The 11,706-nt window shown below is 50.1% G+C and overlaps 1 protein-coding gene across 1 annotated transcript in view; it reads right to left on the bottom strand.

Moving 5' to 3' along the window:
* The window catches only part of LOC143957110 (uncharacterized), a 497,982-nt gene that overhangs the window by 98,209 nt on the left and 388,067 nt on the right, over window positions 1-11,706 (bottom strand). The window lies entirely within an intron of this gene.

Below are 11,706 nucleotides of genomic sequence, written 5' to 3'. Positions count from 1 at the left end.
ACCCAAATGAAACTTTTATCATTTTTTTCCCACAAATAGAGCTTTCTTTTGGTGGTATTTAATTACAGCTTGGAGTTTTATTTTTTGCTAAACAAACAAAAAAAGATGCAAAAAAAAAACAAATCATGTTTAATAGTTTGTTATAAAATTTTGCAAACGGGTCATTTTTCTCCTTCATTGAAGTGCGCTGATGAGGCGGCACTGATAGGCTGCATTGGTGGGCACTGATAGGCTGCACTGGTGGGCACTGATAGGCTGCACTGGTGGGCACTGATAGGCATAGTTAAGGCGGCACCAATAGGCACAGATAAGGCGGCACTGATGGGCAAAGATGGGCAGAGATAAGATGGCACGGATGGGTGGCACTGATGGGTGGCATGGATGGGTGGCACTAAGGGGCACTGATAGGTACCACTGATAGATGGGACTGATGGGCACTGATAGGTGGCACTGATAGGTGGCTCTGATAGGTGGCACTGCTGGGCACTGATGGGCGGCACTGATGGGCACGGATATGTGGCACTGGGGTGCAGCACCTTTGTTGAGGCAGATTGTGGGTACTGCTGGGTGGCACTGTGGGCACTGACGGGGGGCACTTATTTTTTATTGAGGTGGCACTGGCAGGGGGCAGGTGGGCACTGGCAGGGCTGGCCGTGATCGGGACTGATGTCCCGATCACGGCCGCCGGTGATCGGCTCTTTTTTTTTCTCCTCGCGCTGTCAGCGCGAGGAGGAATAATAGCAGATTACCGGCTCTGTTGTATCACATGATCAGCTGTCATTGGCTGACAGCTGATCACGTGGTAAGGGGTCGGGATCGACCCCTTGCTCGGATCGGTGATCAGGCGAGTCTCATAGACTCGCCGATCACAGAGCGCGCCGCGTGCCCCCCCCAGGGGGCGCGCAGGCCGCTCGTGCACGGGACAACGTCAATAGACGTAGTCTCAGCAAAGGAGGTCCGCGCTGTAGCCGTCATTCGGCTATAGCGCGGGTCTCAAGTAGTTAAAAAAAAAAAGCAAGTATAGAAAGCAATATTCGTCGTTATAGCTCAAAAAAGTCACTATCAAGTTATTACAGTCTGAATATTAAATGATTCTTCTGGATGTCCTCAATGCAGAGAGATAGCGGTCATGTTGTTGTAGCCTACCGGAAGCCCAATGATCCGTCAGATTAGGCAAGCCGTCAAATATTGTAACGGAAGTGACGTTCCGATACGGCCATCTTGGTACACCCCGCACTAAGCCTAGAGTCTCAAGTCCCCAAGCGGACATCTTTTTACACCCATCAAAGTCTTGCATTCCATAATTATTTTTATCAGTAAACCGAGCTTATATAGTGAACTACAATATTTAGAACTCCATGACACTGGTTTGATGTTGAATTTTAAAAGCAGCGGTCTTCTGTCAGATTAGCAAATGAGCTGGCTAAAATTCTACATCAAACCAGTGTCACGGAGTTCTAAATCCTGTATTTCACAATATAAGCTGAGTTTACTATTAAAAATACTTCTGAACTACAAGACTTTGATGGGTGTAAAAACCCGACTTCAGATTGTAGGCTTAGAGTGGACAAGTGCAGGGTATACCAAGATGGCCTTGATGGAACGTCACTTCCGTTATGAAAACTGACGGGTCGCCAAATCTGATGGAACACCGGTAATAGATTCAATTTAGCGGCTAGTGAGTGTGTGCCCAGAGAAGATGAGGTAATAATGTCTTCTTATAGTTTTGATAGTAGAAATATTTTTTCTCTTACTATTACATGGCTCCCAACTGTCCCTGATTTTGAGGGACTGTCCCTGATTTGGAACAATGTTCCTCTGTCCCTCTTTCCTCCTCATTTGTCCCTCATTTTAAAAGTTTTAGGAGATATTTGCAGAAATAGCGGCACCAATGTTCACGGTGCATGCGCCATAGACATCGGGCGCAGGCGCACTGGGCTTAGTGGCGGCACCAGCACGCATGCGCAGGAGTGACGTCATTGTGGCTCCAGCCAGTCACACAGGATCCCCTCCTGCCGCCTGTAAAAGCAATCGAGCGGCTGAACAGCCACTATAATTGCTTTTAGATGTGAGGGAATCTCCGGGGGGGGGGGGTACCTAGTTTTGTTAGTTACACTCTCTCATTTTCACTGAATTCACCTAGATGATTCCACCAGAAGTTCATCTCCCCCCTCCCTGCCCACAAACTCCTAGAACACGTCACAGGTCCCAGGAGGCTGCGGGACCATTCATACAGCGCATTCTGGCTTGCGCATGTGCAGTGGGGAGCCGGCTGTGAATATGCTGGCACCGGGGACTCGAAGACCGGTGAAGAACTGGCCCGGTTGAGGATGTCGCTGGATCTCTGAAAAGGTAGGTTTCCTTTTATTAAAAGTCAGCAGCTACAGGAACTGTAGCTGCTGACCTAACTACTTGCCTCCGAATCATTTCGTACGTCATTTGACTTCTAGTACCGGAGTGATATGCAGCTGCAGATATCACCCCAGCTAACCAGCTGCTCGTTTGTTATTAAAAGCAGTGGGAGAGGCCTCCCTCCCCATCCCTTTCCACTGTTTTCTGCGGCTCGCTCCCATTCCACCAGGAGAGCCGAGCTACTAGATGGTACTTCCGCCAGCTAGTCGGAGACCTGAAGAAAGACAAAATCTACTATGATCGGTTTGCCGCTATGGTATCCTGGAAGTAATGATATGGCATCACTTCCGGTTTACCGGCATCTTAACGGCAACATTTTTTGAAGGTCAGAAGTTTTCAAAAATGCCTAACTTGGCATCTTGAATGCTTTTAAGTGTAAAGGAGGGATTCTACACTGCCTATTACTGTCACAAGGATGTTTACATTTCTTGTGACAGCAATGAAAGTTGTAGCGAGGTCCCAGGGCCCCTGAGGCCTATGGGTGACCGCCAGAGTTAGGGACAGCCGACATCCTTCTGTGTAGAGTGGGTTACAAGGCATGGTGGGTTCAATGCAAGATGAAATGGTGGGCGCCAGACACTTTTTGAATGCAAAGAGTAGGGATGAGCCGAACACCCCCCGGTTTGGTTCGCACCAGAACCTTCAAATGGACCTAAAATTCGTACGAACTTTAGAACCCTATTAAAGTCTATTGGACTCGAACGTTCAAAATCAAAAGTGCTAATTTTAAAGGCTAATATGCAAGATATGCAAGAGACAACACCAGAAATAAGGGGTATCTTCAGGTGTATACTGTGCTGGAGGGGCACAACACCCACTAACTCCTGCAGATGCCTTTATTATAGAACACCAGCAATAAAGGGTAGATACAGGTGTATACTGTGCTGTGCTGGAGGCACACAACATCCACTAACTCCTGCAGATGCTTGTATTAGAGAACACCAGCAATAAAGGGTATATACAGGTGTATATTGTGCAGGAGGCACACAATGCCCACTTTAACTCCTGCAGATGCCTGTATTAGAGACCACCAGCAATAAAGGGTAGATACAGGTGTATACTGTGCTGTCCTGGAGGCAACCAACACCCACTAACTCCTGCAGATGCTTGTATTAGAGAACACCAGACAAAAAGGGTAGATACAGGTGTATATTGTGCAGGAGGCACACAACGCCCACTTTAACTCCTGCAGATGCCTTTATTATAGAACACCAGCAATAAAGGGTAGATACAGGTGTATACTGTGCTGTGCTGGAGGCACACAACACCCACTAACTCCTGCAGATGCTTGTATTAGAGAACACCAGCAATAAAGGGTATATACAGGTGTATATTGTGCAGGAGGCACACAATGCCCACTTTAACTCCTGCAGATGCCTGTATTAGAGACCACCAGTAGTGATGGACGAACTTCCGACGGGACGTTTCGCGAACGCGAAACGCGAACGGACACAAACGTTCGCGAAAACGACCGTTCGCCGCGGGCTCCATTGACTTCAATGGGAGGCGAATTTCGCAAACCTTTAGGTCGAATTTGCGGCCACGGGGTAATTATTAGGGGGTAGCACGTAGTCCCACCACCTGGACAATAGCATAATACATGTATGAGGTGAATTTGGGATCGATAACTACAAGCATTTTTTTTTTATTTGGGAAATTGTTCTGACAATTCAGGACTATGGAGCTAATGAAGGCAATGGAGGAGAGGGAAGGTCAGGGACCAGGGTAGGCAAACAAGAGGGTGCAGGAGATACAGAGCACTGACAGCAGCACCGTAATACAGAGCACTGACATCAGCACCGTGACATACAGCGCTGACAGCAGCTCCGTGACATACAGCGCTGACAGCAGCTCCGTGACATACAGCGCTGACAGCAGCTCCGTGACATACAGCGCTGACAGCAGCTCCGTGACATACAGCGCTGACAGCAGCTCCGTGACATACAGCGCTGACAGCAGCACCGTGACATACAGCGCTGACAGCAGCTCCGTGACATACAGCGCTGACAGCAGCTCCGTGACATACAGCGCTGACAGCAGCTCCGTGACATACAGCACTGACAGCAGCTCCGTGACATACAGCGCTGACAGCAGCTCCGTGACATACAGCGCTGACAGCAGCACCGTGACATACAGCGCTGACAGCAGCTCCGTGACATACAGCGCTGACAGCAGCTCCGTGACATACAGCGCTGACAGCAGCTCCGTGACATACAGCGCTGACAGCAGCTCCGTGACATACAGCGCTGACAGCAGCTCCGTGACATACAGCGCTGACAGCAGCTCCGTGACATACAGCGCTGACAGCAGCTCCGTGACATACAGCGCTGACAGCAGCTCCGTGACATACAGCGCTGACAGCAGCTCCGTGACATACAGCGCTGACAGCAGCTCCGTGACATACAGCGCTGACAGCAGCACCGTAAGCAGCCCCAGGAGGAAGTCAGCACAGCACAGGGATGGTGTGATCCCCTCATAATAAGAACCCCCAGGAGGAAGTCAGCACAGCACAGGGATGGTGGGAGCCCCTCATAATAAGAACACCCAGGAGGAAGTCAGCACAGCACAGGGATGGTGGGAACCCCTCATAATAAGCAGCCCCAGTAGAAATATGACACCGCTCAACCTCTTCAAAGAGGAGGGTAGGGGCATATAGTACGGTGTGCTTTTTTGGGTCAGGGAAGTGAGCCAAATGAATTAAGAAGGTCTGTGTGCTTGATTCCAAAAATTGTTTATAGACATATACATGGTCTACTGATCACATGTGTTGAATTCCTCCGAGATCCATGCCTCATTCATTTTTAGAAATGTGAGGTAGTTAACACTGTGGTGAGCTAGGCGAGTACGCTTATCGGTCACAATCCCCCCTGCTGCGCTGAACGTCCTTTCGGACAGGACACTGGATGAGGGGCAAGCCAACAGTTCGATTGCAAATTGGGCAAGCTCTGGCCAGAGGTCAAGCCTGCCCACCCAGTAGTCTAGGGGTTCATCACTCCTCAGAGCGTCCACATCGGCCGTTAACCCAATGTAGTCGGACACCTGACGGTCTAGGCGTTCCCTGATGCTGGATCCGGATGACACCTGTCGATGGGTCGGCTGAAAGAATGACCTCATATCCGAAGTCACCAACACATCTTCAAACCGGCCTCTTCTTGCAGGCGCTGTTGGATTGGTACCCGCAAATCCTTCTCTGGGAGTGGGAATTGCTCCTCTGCCAGCGCACGCAAAAGCAGAATGCAGCATTTCTCGAAGCAAGGCCTGGAAGTGCTGCATTCTGACAGCCCTCTGCGACGGCGGTAACATTTCCGCCATTTTGTGTTTGTACCGGGGGTCTAAGTACGTTGCCACCCAGTACTGGTCCTTGACCCTCATGCTTTTTATACGGGGGTCCCTATTAAAACACTGGAGCATGAAGGCCCCCATTTGCACTAAAGTGGAAGCGGTGTGGTGGCCTGGCTCCTGCTCATCATCCAGGATAATGTCGTCCTCTTCATTCTCCTCTCCCCATCCTCGCACAACAGGGATCCCAGAAAGGTTTAAAGCATGCTCTTCTTGCTCCTGCTCATCCGCCCCGGCACCATCCTCCTCTGACTCCTCATCAGACTCCTGTTGTTGACTTGTCTCAGATAGAGTAGCCCCCCCTGGGAATTCATCCAGCATTGCGACTTCCTCATCTTCCCGCTCCTGCTCCTCCACAGCCTGATCAATGACACGACGCAATGCACGCTCCAGAAAGAAGGCATAAGGTACCATGTCACTGATGGCGCCATGGCTGCGACTGACCAGTTTGGTGATCTCCTCAAATGGCCGCAGAAGTCTGCATGTGTCGCGCATGAGCAGCCACTGGCGCGGTGAAAAAAAACCCAGCTCCCCAGAACCGTTTCTTTCGCAGAGTTCATACAGGTAGACGTTAACTGCACGTTTCTGCTGGAGCAGCCTATCAAGCATATAGAAGGTTGAGTTCCATCGCGTCGGGCAATCGCAAATAAGACGTCTGACCGGCAGATGGTGTCGCCGCTGAATGTCAGCAAGGCGAGCCATGGCCGTGTAAGATCTTCTGAAATGGGCCGAGATTTTCCTTGCCTGCCGCAAGATGTCCTGGACCCCAGGGTATTTGACAAGGAATCGCTGCACGACCAAGTTTAAGACGTGTGCCATGCACGGCACGTGCGTGATTTTGCCCTGTTTCAATGCGCTAAGCAGATTGGCACCGTTGTCACACACCACTTTACCAACTGTCAAATTGAGCGGTGTTAGCCACTCATCTGCCTGTGAACGCAAAGCTGAAAGGAGTGCCGGGCCAGTGTGGCTCTTTGCTTCCAGGCACAACAGACGCAGCACGGCATGGCAACGTCTCACCTGGCATGTGGAATAGGTTCTGGGGAGCTTGGGCGGTGCAGTGGAAGAGACGCTAGCAGCGGAAAAGGAGGAGGCAGCTGAGGAGGAGAGGGAGGAGGATGGAGTAGGAGGAGGAGAAGAAGAGTCAGGCCTGCATGCAATCCGTGGCGGTAAAACCAAATCTACACGGGTGCCACGGGTTACATGCTTGACGGCCGTCAGAAGGTTCACCCAGTGGGCAGTAAAACTGATATACCTTCCCTGCCCGTGTTTGCTAGACCACGTGTCTGTGGTCAGATGTATCTTGGCACCGACACTGTGTGCCAGAGATACATTCACTTGCCGCTGAACATGGCCATATAGCTCTGGGATGCCCTTCTCTGAGAAATACTTCCTTCCTGGGACCTTCCATTGTGGTGTTCCAATGGCCACAAATTTGCGAAAGGCCTCCGAGTCCACCAGTTTATATGGCAGTAGTTGGCGGGCTATGAGTTCTGACAAGCCAGCCGCCAACCGTTGGGCAAGAGGGTTATCCGGCGTCATCATTTTTTTACGCTCAAACATTAGGCCCACGGAAGCCTGCCTTTTTGCAGAAAAATGTGAGCTTGGCGTGATGGAAGGTGGAGTGGAGGACAATTGTGAGGAGAGAGGAGAAGGAGAAGTAGAAGACGAGGCTGGACGGTGAGAGCCTGCAGTGTGGCTTTGTGTGTTCCGTTGCTCCCACTGGGCTCGGTGATGGCTGCTCATGTGCCTTCTTAAGGCGGTCGTCCCTAGGTGAGTATTGGGCTTACCGCGACTAACGCGTTGACTGCAAAGATTGCAGATGGCAACGCTATTGTCAGCAGCGGACACGTTAAAAAAAGCCCACACTGCGGAGCCATGTGCCGGTGTCCTGGGAGCGCCAGATGTGACCGTACATGGTCGATGACTCGCTCCTGATACATTTGCAGTCTGCTTTGTCCCTGCTGTGCAATGTAAGTCATTGCTGCTTCTCCTCCCTATCTGCTGGTCCATATCTCCCTCTGAACTCCCCTCCTCTTCCTCTCTTGTGGGCACCCACGTGACATCACTAGACACGTCATCATCAACGTCACCTTCCCCACCGCTATAAGTAGAGTAGGCAGCAACACCGGGGACCAACCTCCTCCTTGGGCTGATCTGGGTACTGGCGTCAGACTGCTGAGTAGCGCTTGTTGCTACCTCCTCTTCCTGATCCAATACCAAGAGTGGCTGCGCATCAGAAATGTCCTCTTGATATGGATCGGAAAATAATTCCAGTGACTCAAGCGGAAGGTATGTGGTGGTGGTGGTGGTGGTCGTGTTGTTGGTGGTAGTGTCTTTGGGGGTGCACATAGCAGAGAGTGAAGAAGAGGGTGCAGATCGAGAGGATGAGGAGGGTGCAGAAGAGTAAGGCTGAGCGAGCCACTCAACCAAGTCTGGTGCATCCTTTAAAGTAATTGAACGCACCTTCTGCAACTTCCCACTTTGGCTCAAGCCTGTTGCTCCTGCCCTACCCCTACCACCCCTGCGGAAGGGCCTGCCTCTTCCTCTGCATGTCATTTTTTAAATGACCCTGTGACAAAACTCTTAGTCCCTATACCGCTGAAGGACTGCTGCAGTATAGGTGAGCGGTCAGCAGTGGTGCACGTCAACCCTATCTATTGTGGACCGATAGCGGTCCTTACAGAACAGCAGACTGTACCGCACTCAAGCCTATGTACCGTAGCACCCTATACCAAGTTACCAGTCCTTATAAGAACTTTTGTGGACCAAGCAGGTTGTGTATTAGTGTTTAGCAGACTGTACGTCAGTCCCTATACCGCTGAAGGACTGCTGCAGTATAGGGCAGCGGTCAGCAGTGGTGCACGTCAACCCTATCTATTGTGGACCGATAGCGGTCCTTACAGAACAGCAGACTGTACCGCACTCAAGCCTATGTACCGTAGCACCCTATACCAAGTTACCAGTCCTTATAAGAACTTTTGTGGACCAAGCAGGTTGTGTATTAGTGTTTAGCAGACTGTACGTCAGTCCCTATACCGCTGAAGGACTGCTGCAGTATAGGGCAGCGGTCAGCAGTGGTGCACGTCAACCCTATCTATTGTGGACCGATAGCGGTCCTTACAGAACAGCAGACTGTACCGCACTCAAGCCTATGTACCGTAGCACCCTATACCAAGTTACCAGTCCTTATAAGAACTTTTGTGGAACAAGCAGGTTGTGTGTTAGTGATTAGCAGACTGTACGTCAGTCCCTATACCGCTGAAGGACTGCTGCAGTATAGGTGAGCGGTCAGCAGTGGTGCACGTCAACCCTATCTATTGTGGACCGATAGCGGTCCTTACAGAACAGCAGACTGTACCGCACTCAAGCCTATGTACCGTAGCACCCTATACCAAGTTACCAGTCCTTATAAGAACTTTTGTGGACCAAGCAGGTTGTGTATTAGTGTTTAGCAGACTGTACGTCAGTCCCTATACCGCTGAAGGACTGCTGCAGTATAGGGCAGCGGTCAGCAGTGGTGCACGTCAACCCTATCTATTGTGGACCGATAGCGGTCCTTACAGAACAGCAGACTGTACCGCACTCAAGCCTATGTACCGTAGCACCCTATACCAAGTTACCAGTCCTTATAAGAACTTTTGTGGACCAAGCAGGTTGTGTATTAGTGTTTAGCAGACTGTACGTCAGTCCCTATACCGCTGAAGGACTGCTGCAGTATAGGGCAGCGGTCAGCAGTGGTGCACGTCAACCCTATCTATTGTGGACCGATAGCGGTCCTTACAGAACAGCAGACTGTACCGCACTCAAGCCTATGTACCGTAGCACCCTATACCAAGTTACCAGTCCTTATAAGAACTTTTGTGGACCAAGCAGGTTGTGTATTAGTGTTTAGCAGACTGTACGTCAGTCCCTATACCGCTGAAGGACTGCTGCAGTATAGGGCAGCGGTCAGCAGTGGTGCACGTCAACCCTATCTATTGTGGACCGATAGCGGTCCTTACAGAACAGCAGACTGTACCGCACTCAAGCCTATGTACCGTAGCACCCTATACCAAGTTACCAGTCCTTATAAGAACTTTTGTGGAACAAGCAGGTTGTGTGTTAGTGATTAGCAGACTGTACGTCAGTCCCTATACCAATGAAGGACTGCTGCAGTATAGGGCAGCGGTCAGCAGTAGTGCACGGCAACCCTATGTATTGTGGACCGATAGCGGTCCTTACAGAACAGCAGACTGTAACGCACTCAGGCCTATGTACCGTAGCACCCTATACCAAGTTACCAGTCCTTATAAGAACTTTTGTGGACCAAGCAGGTTGTGTGTTAGTGATTAGCAGACTGTACGTCAGTCCCTATACCAATGAAGGACTGCTGCAGTATAGGGCAGCGGTCAGCAGTAGTGCACGGCAACCCTATGTATTGTGGACCGATAGCGGTCCTTACAGAACAGCAGACTGTACTGCACTCAGGCCTATGTACCGTAGCACCCTATACCAAGTTACCAGTCCTTATAAAAACTTTTGTGGACCAAGCAGGTTGTGTGTTAGTGTTTAGCAGACTGTGCGTCAGTCCCTATACCGCTGAAGGACTGCTGCAGTATAGGGCAGCGGTCAGCAGTAGTGCACGGCAACCCTATGTATTGTGGACCGATAGCGGTCCTTACAGAACAGCAGACTGTAACGCACTCAGGCCTATGTACCGTAGCACCCTATACCAAGTTACCAGTCCTTATAAGAACTTTTGTGGACCAAGCAGGTTGTGTGTTAGTGATTAGCAGACTGTACGTCAGTCCCTATACCAATGAAGGACTGCTGCAGTATAGGGCAGCGGTCAGCAGTAGTGCACGGCAACCCTATGTATTGTGGACCGATAGCGGTCCTTACAGAACAGCAGACTGTACTGCACTCAGGCCTATGTACCGTAGCACCCTATACCAAGTTACCAGTCCTTATAAGAACTTTTGTGGACCAAGCAGGTTGTGTGTTAGTGATTAGCAGACTGTACGTCAGTCCCTATACCAATGAAGGACTGCTGCAGTATAGGGCAGCGGTCAGCAGTAGTGCACGGCAACCCTATGTATTGTGGACCGATAGCGGTCCTTACAGAACAGCAGACTGTACTGCACTCAGGCCTATGTACCGTAGCACCCTATACCAAGTTACCAGTCCTTATAAGAACTTTTGTGGACCAAGCAGGTTGTGTATTAGTGTTTAGCAGACTGTGCGTCAGTCCCTATACCGCTGAAGGACTGCTGCAGTATAGGGCAGCGGTCAGCAGTAGTGCACGGCAACCCTATGTATTGTGGACCGATAGCGGTCCTTACAGAACAGCAGACTGTACCGCACCCAAGCCTATGTACCGTAGCACCCTAGACAGACCAAGTTACCAGTCCTGATAAAGAGCTTTGTGGAACAAGTGAGTTGTGAATGATTAGCAGACTGCAGCAGAAGGGCAGCAGTCAAGTATAATATTCTTTCTATATTTGGAAGAAAGAATATTATACGTGTACAAGCCTATTACCGTACCACTGATACCAGTCCTGAAAAGAACCTTTGTGGAACTAATAGTAACAGCAAGTCTTTAAAATTATCCTCACTGCCTGACACACTGCTTCCTGCCTGTCCCTATACAAATTGGCAAAAAAGAGTAGGCTGGAACGATTAGCTGGAACAGCTCTTTTGTGGACCTGATAGTAACAGCTAATGATGATGATGATGATGATGATGAAGAAAGACTAATCTGGCTGAGCTGTCCCTAAAATAGCAGCATACAGCGCTCTGTCCCTTTATCTAAACTGACAAAAGAAACTCAGGCTGCTGACCTAACACCTATACCAGTCCTGAAAAGAACTTTTGTGTACCAAATAGCTAGCGTTTTCTCTGTCCCTACTCCACACAGGATCCTTTCCCTACAGTGACAGAAGAAAGAATGTAAAATGGCCACCGGATCGGGTG

This window comes from Lithobates pipiens, unplaced genomic scaffold, assembly GCF_037356315.1.
Source record: "Lithobates pipiens isolate NorthernLeopardFrog02 unplaced genomic scaffold, aLitPip1_a1.2 Scaffold_51, whole genome shotgun sequence".
In the NCBI taxonomy this organism is placed as follows: Eukaryota; Metazoa; Chordata; class Amphibia; order Anura; family Ranidae; genus Lithobates; species Lithobates pipiens.
Note: the sequence above shows the minus strand (reverse complement) of the source record. Positions and strands in the feature narration are given on the sequence as shown.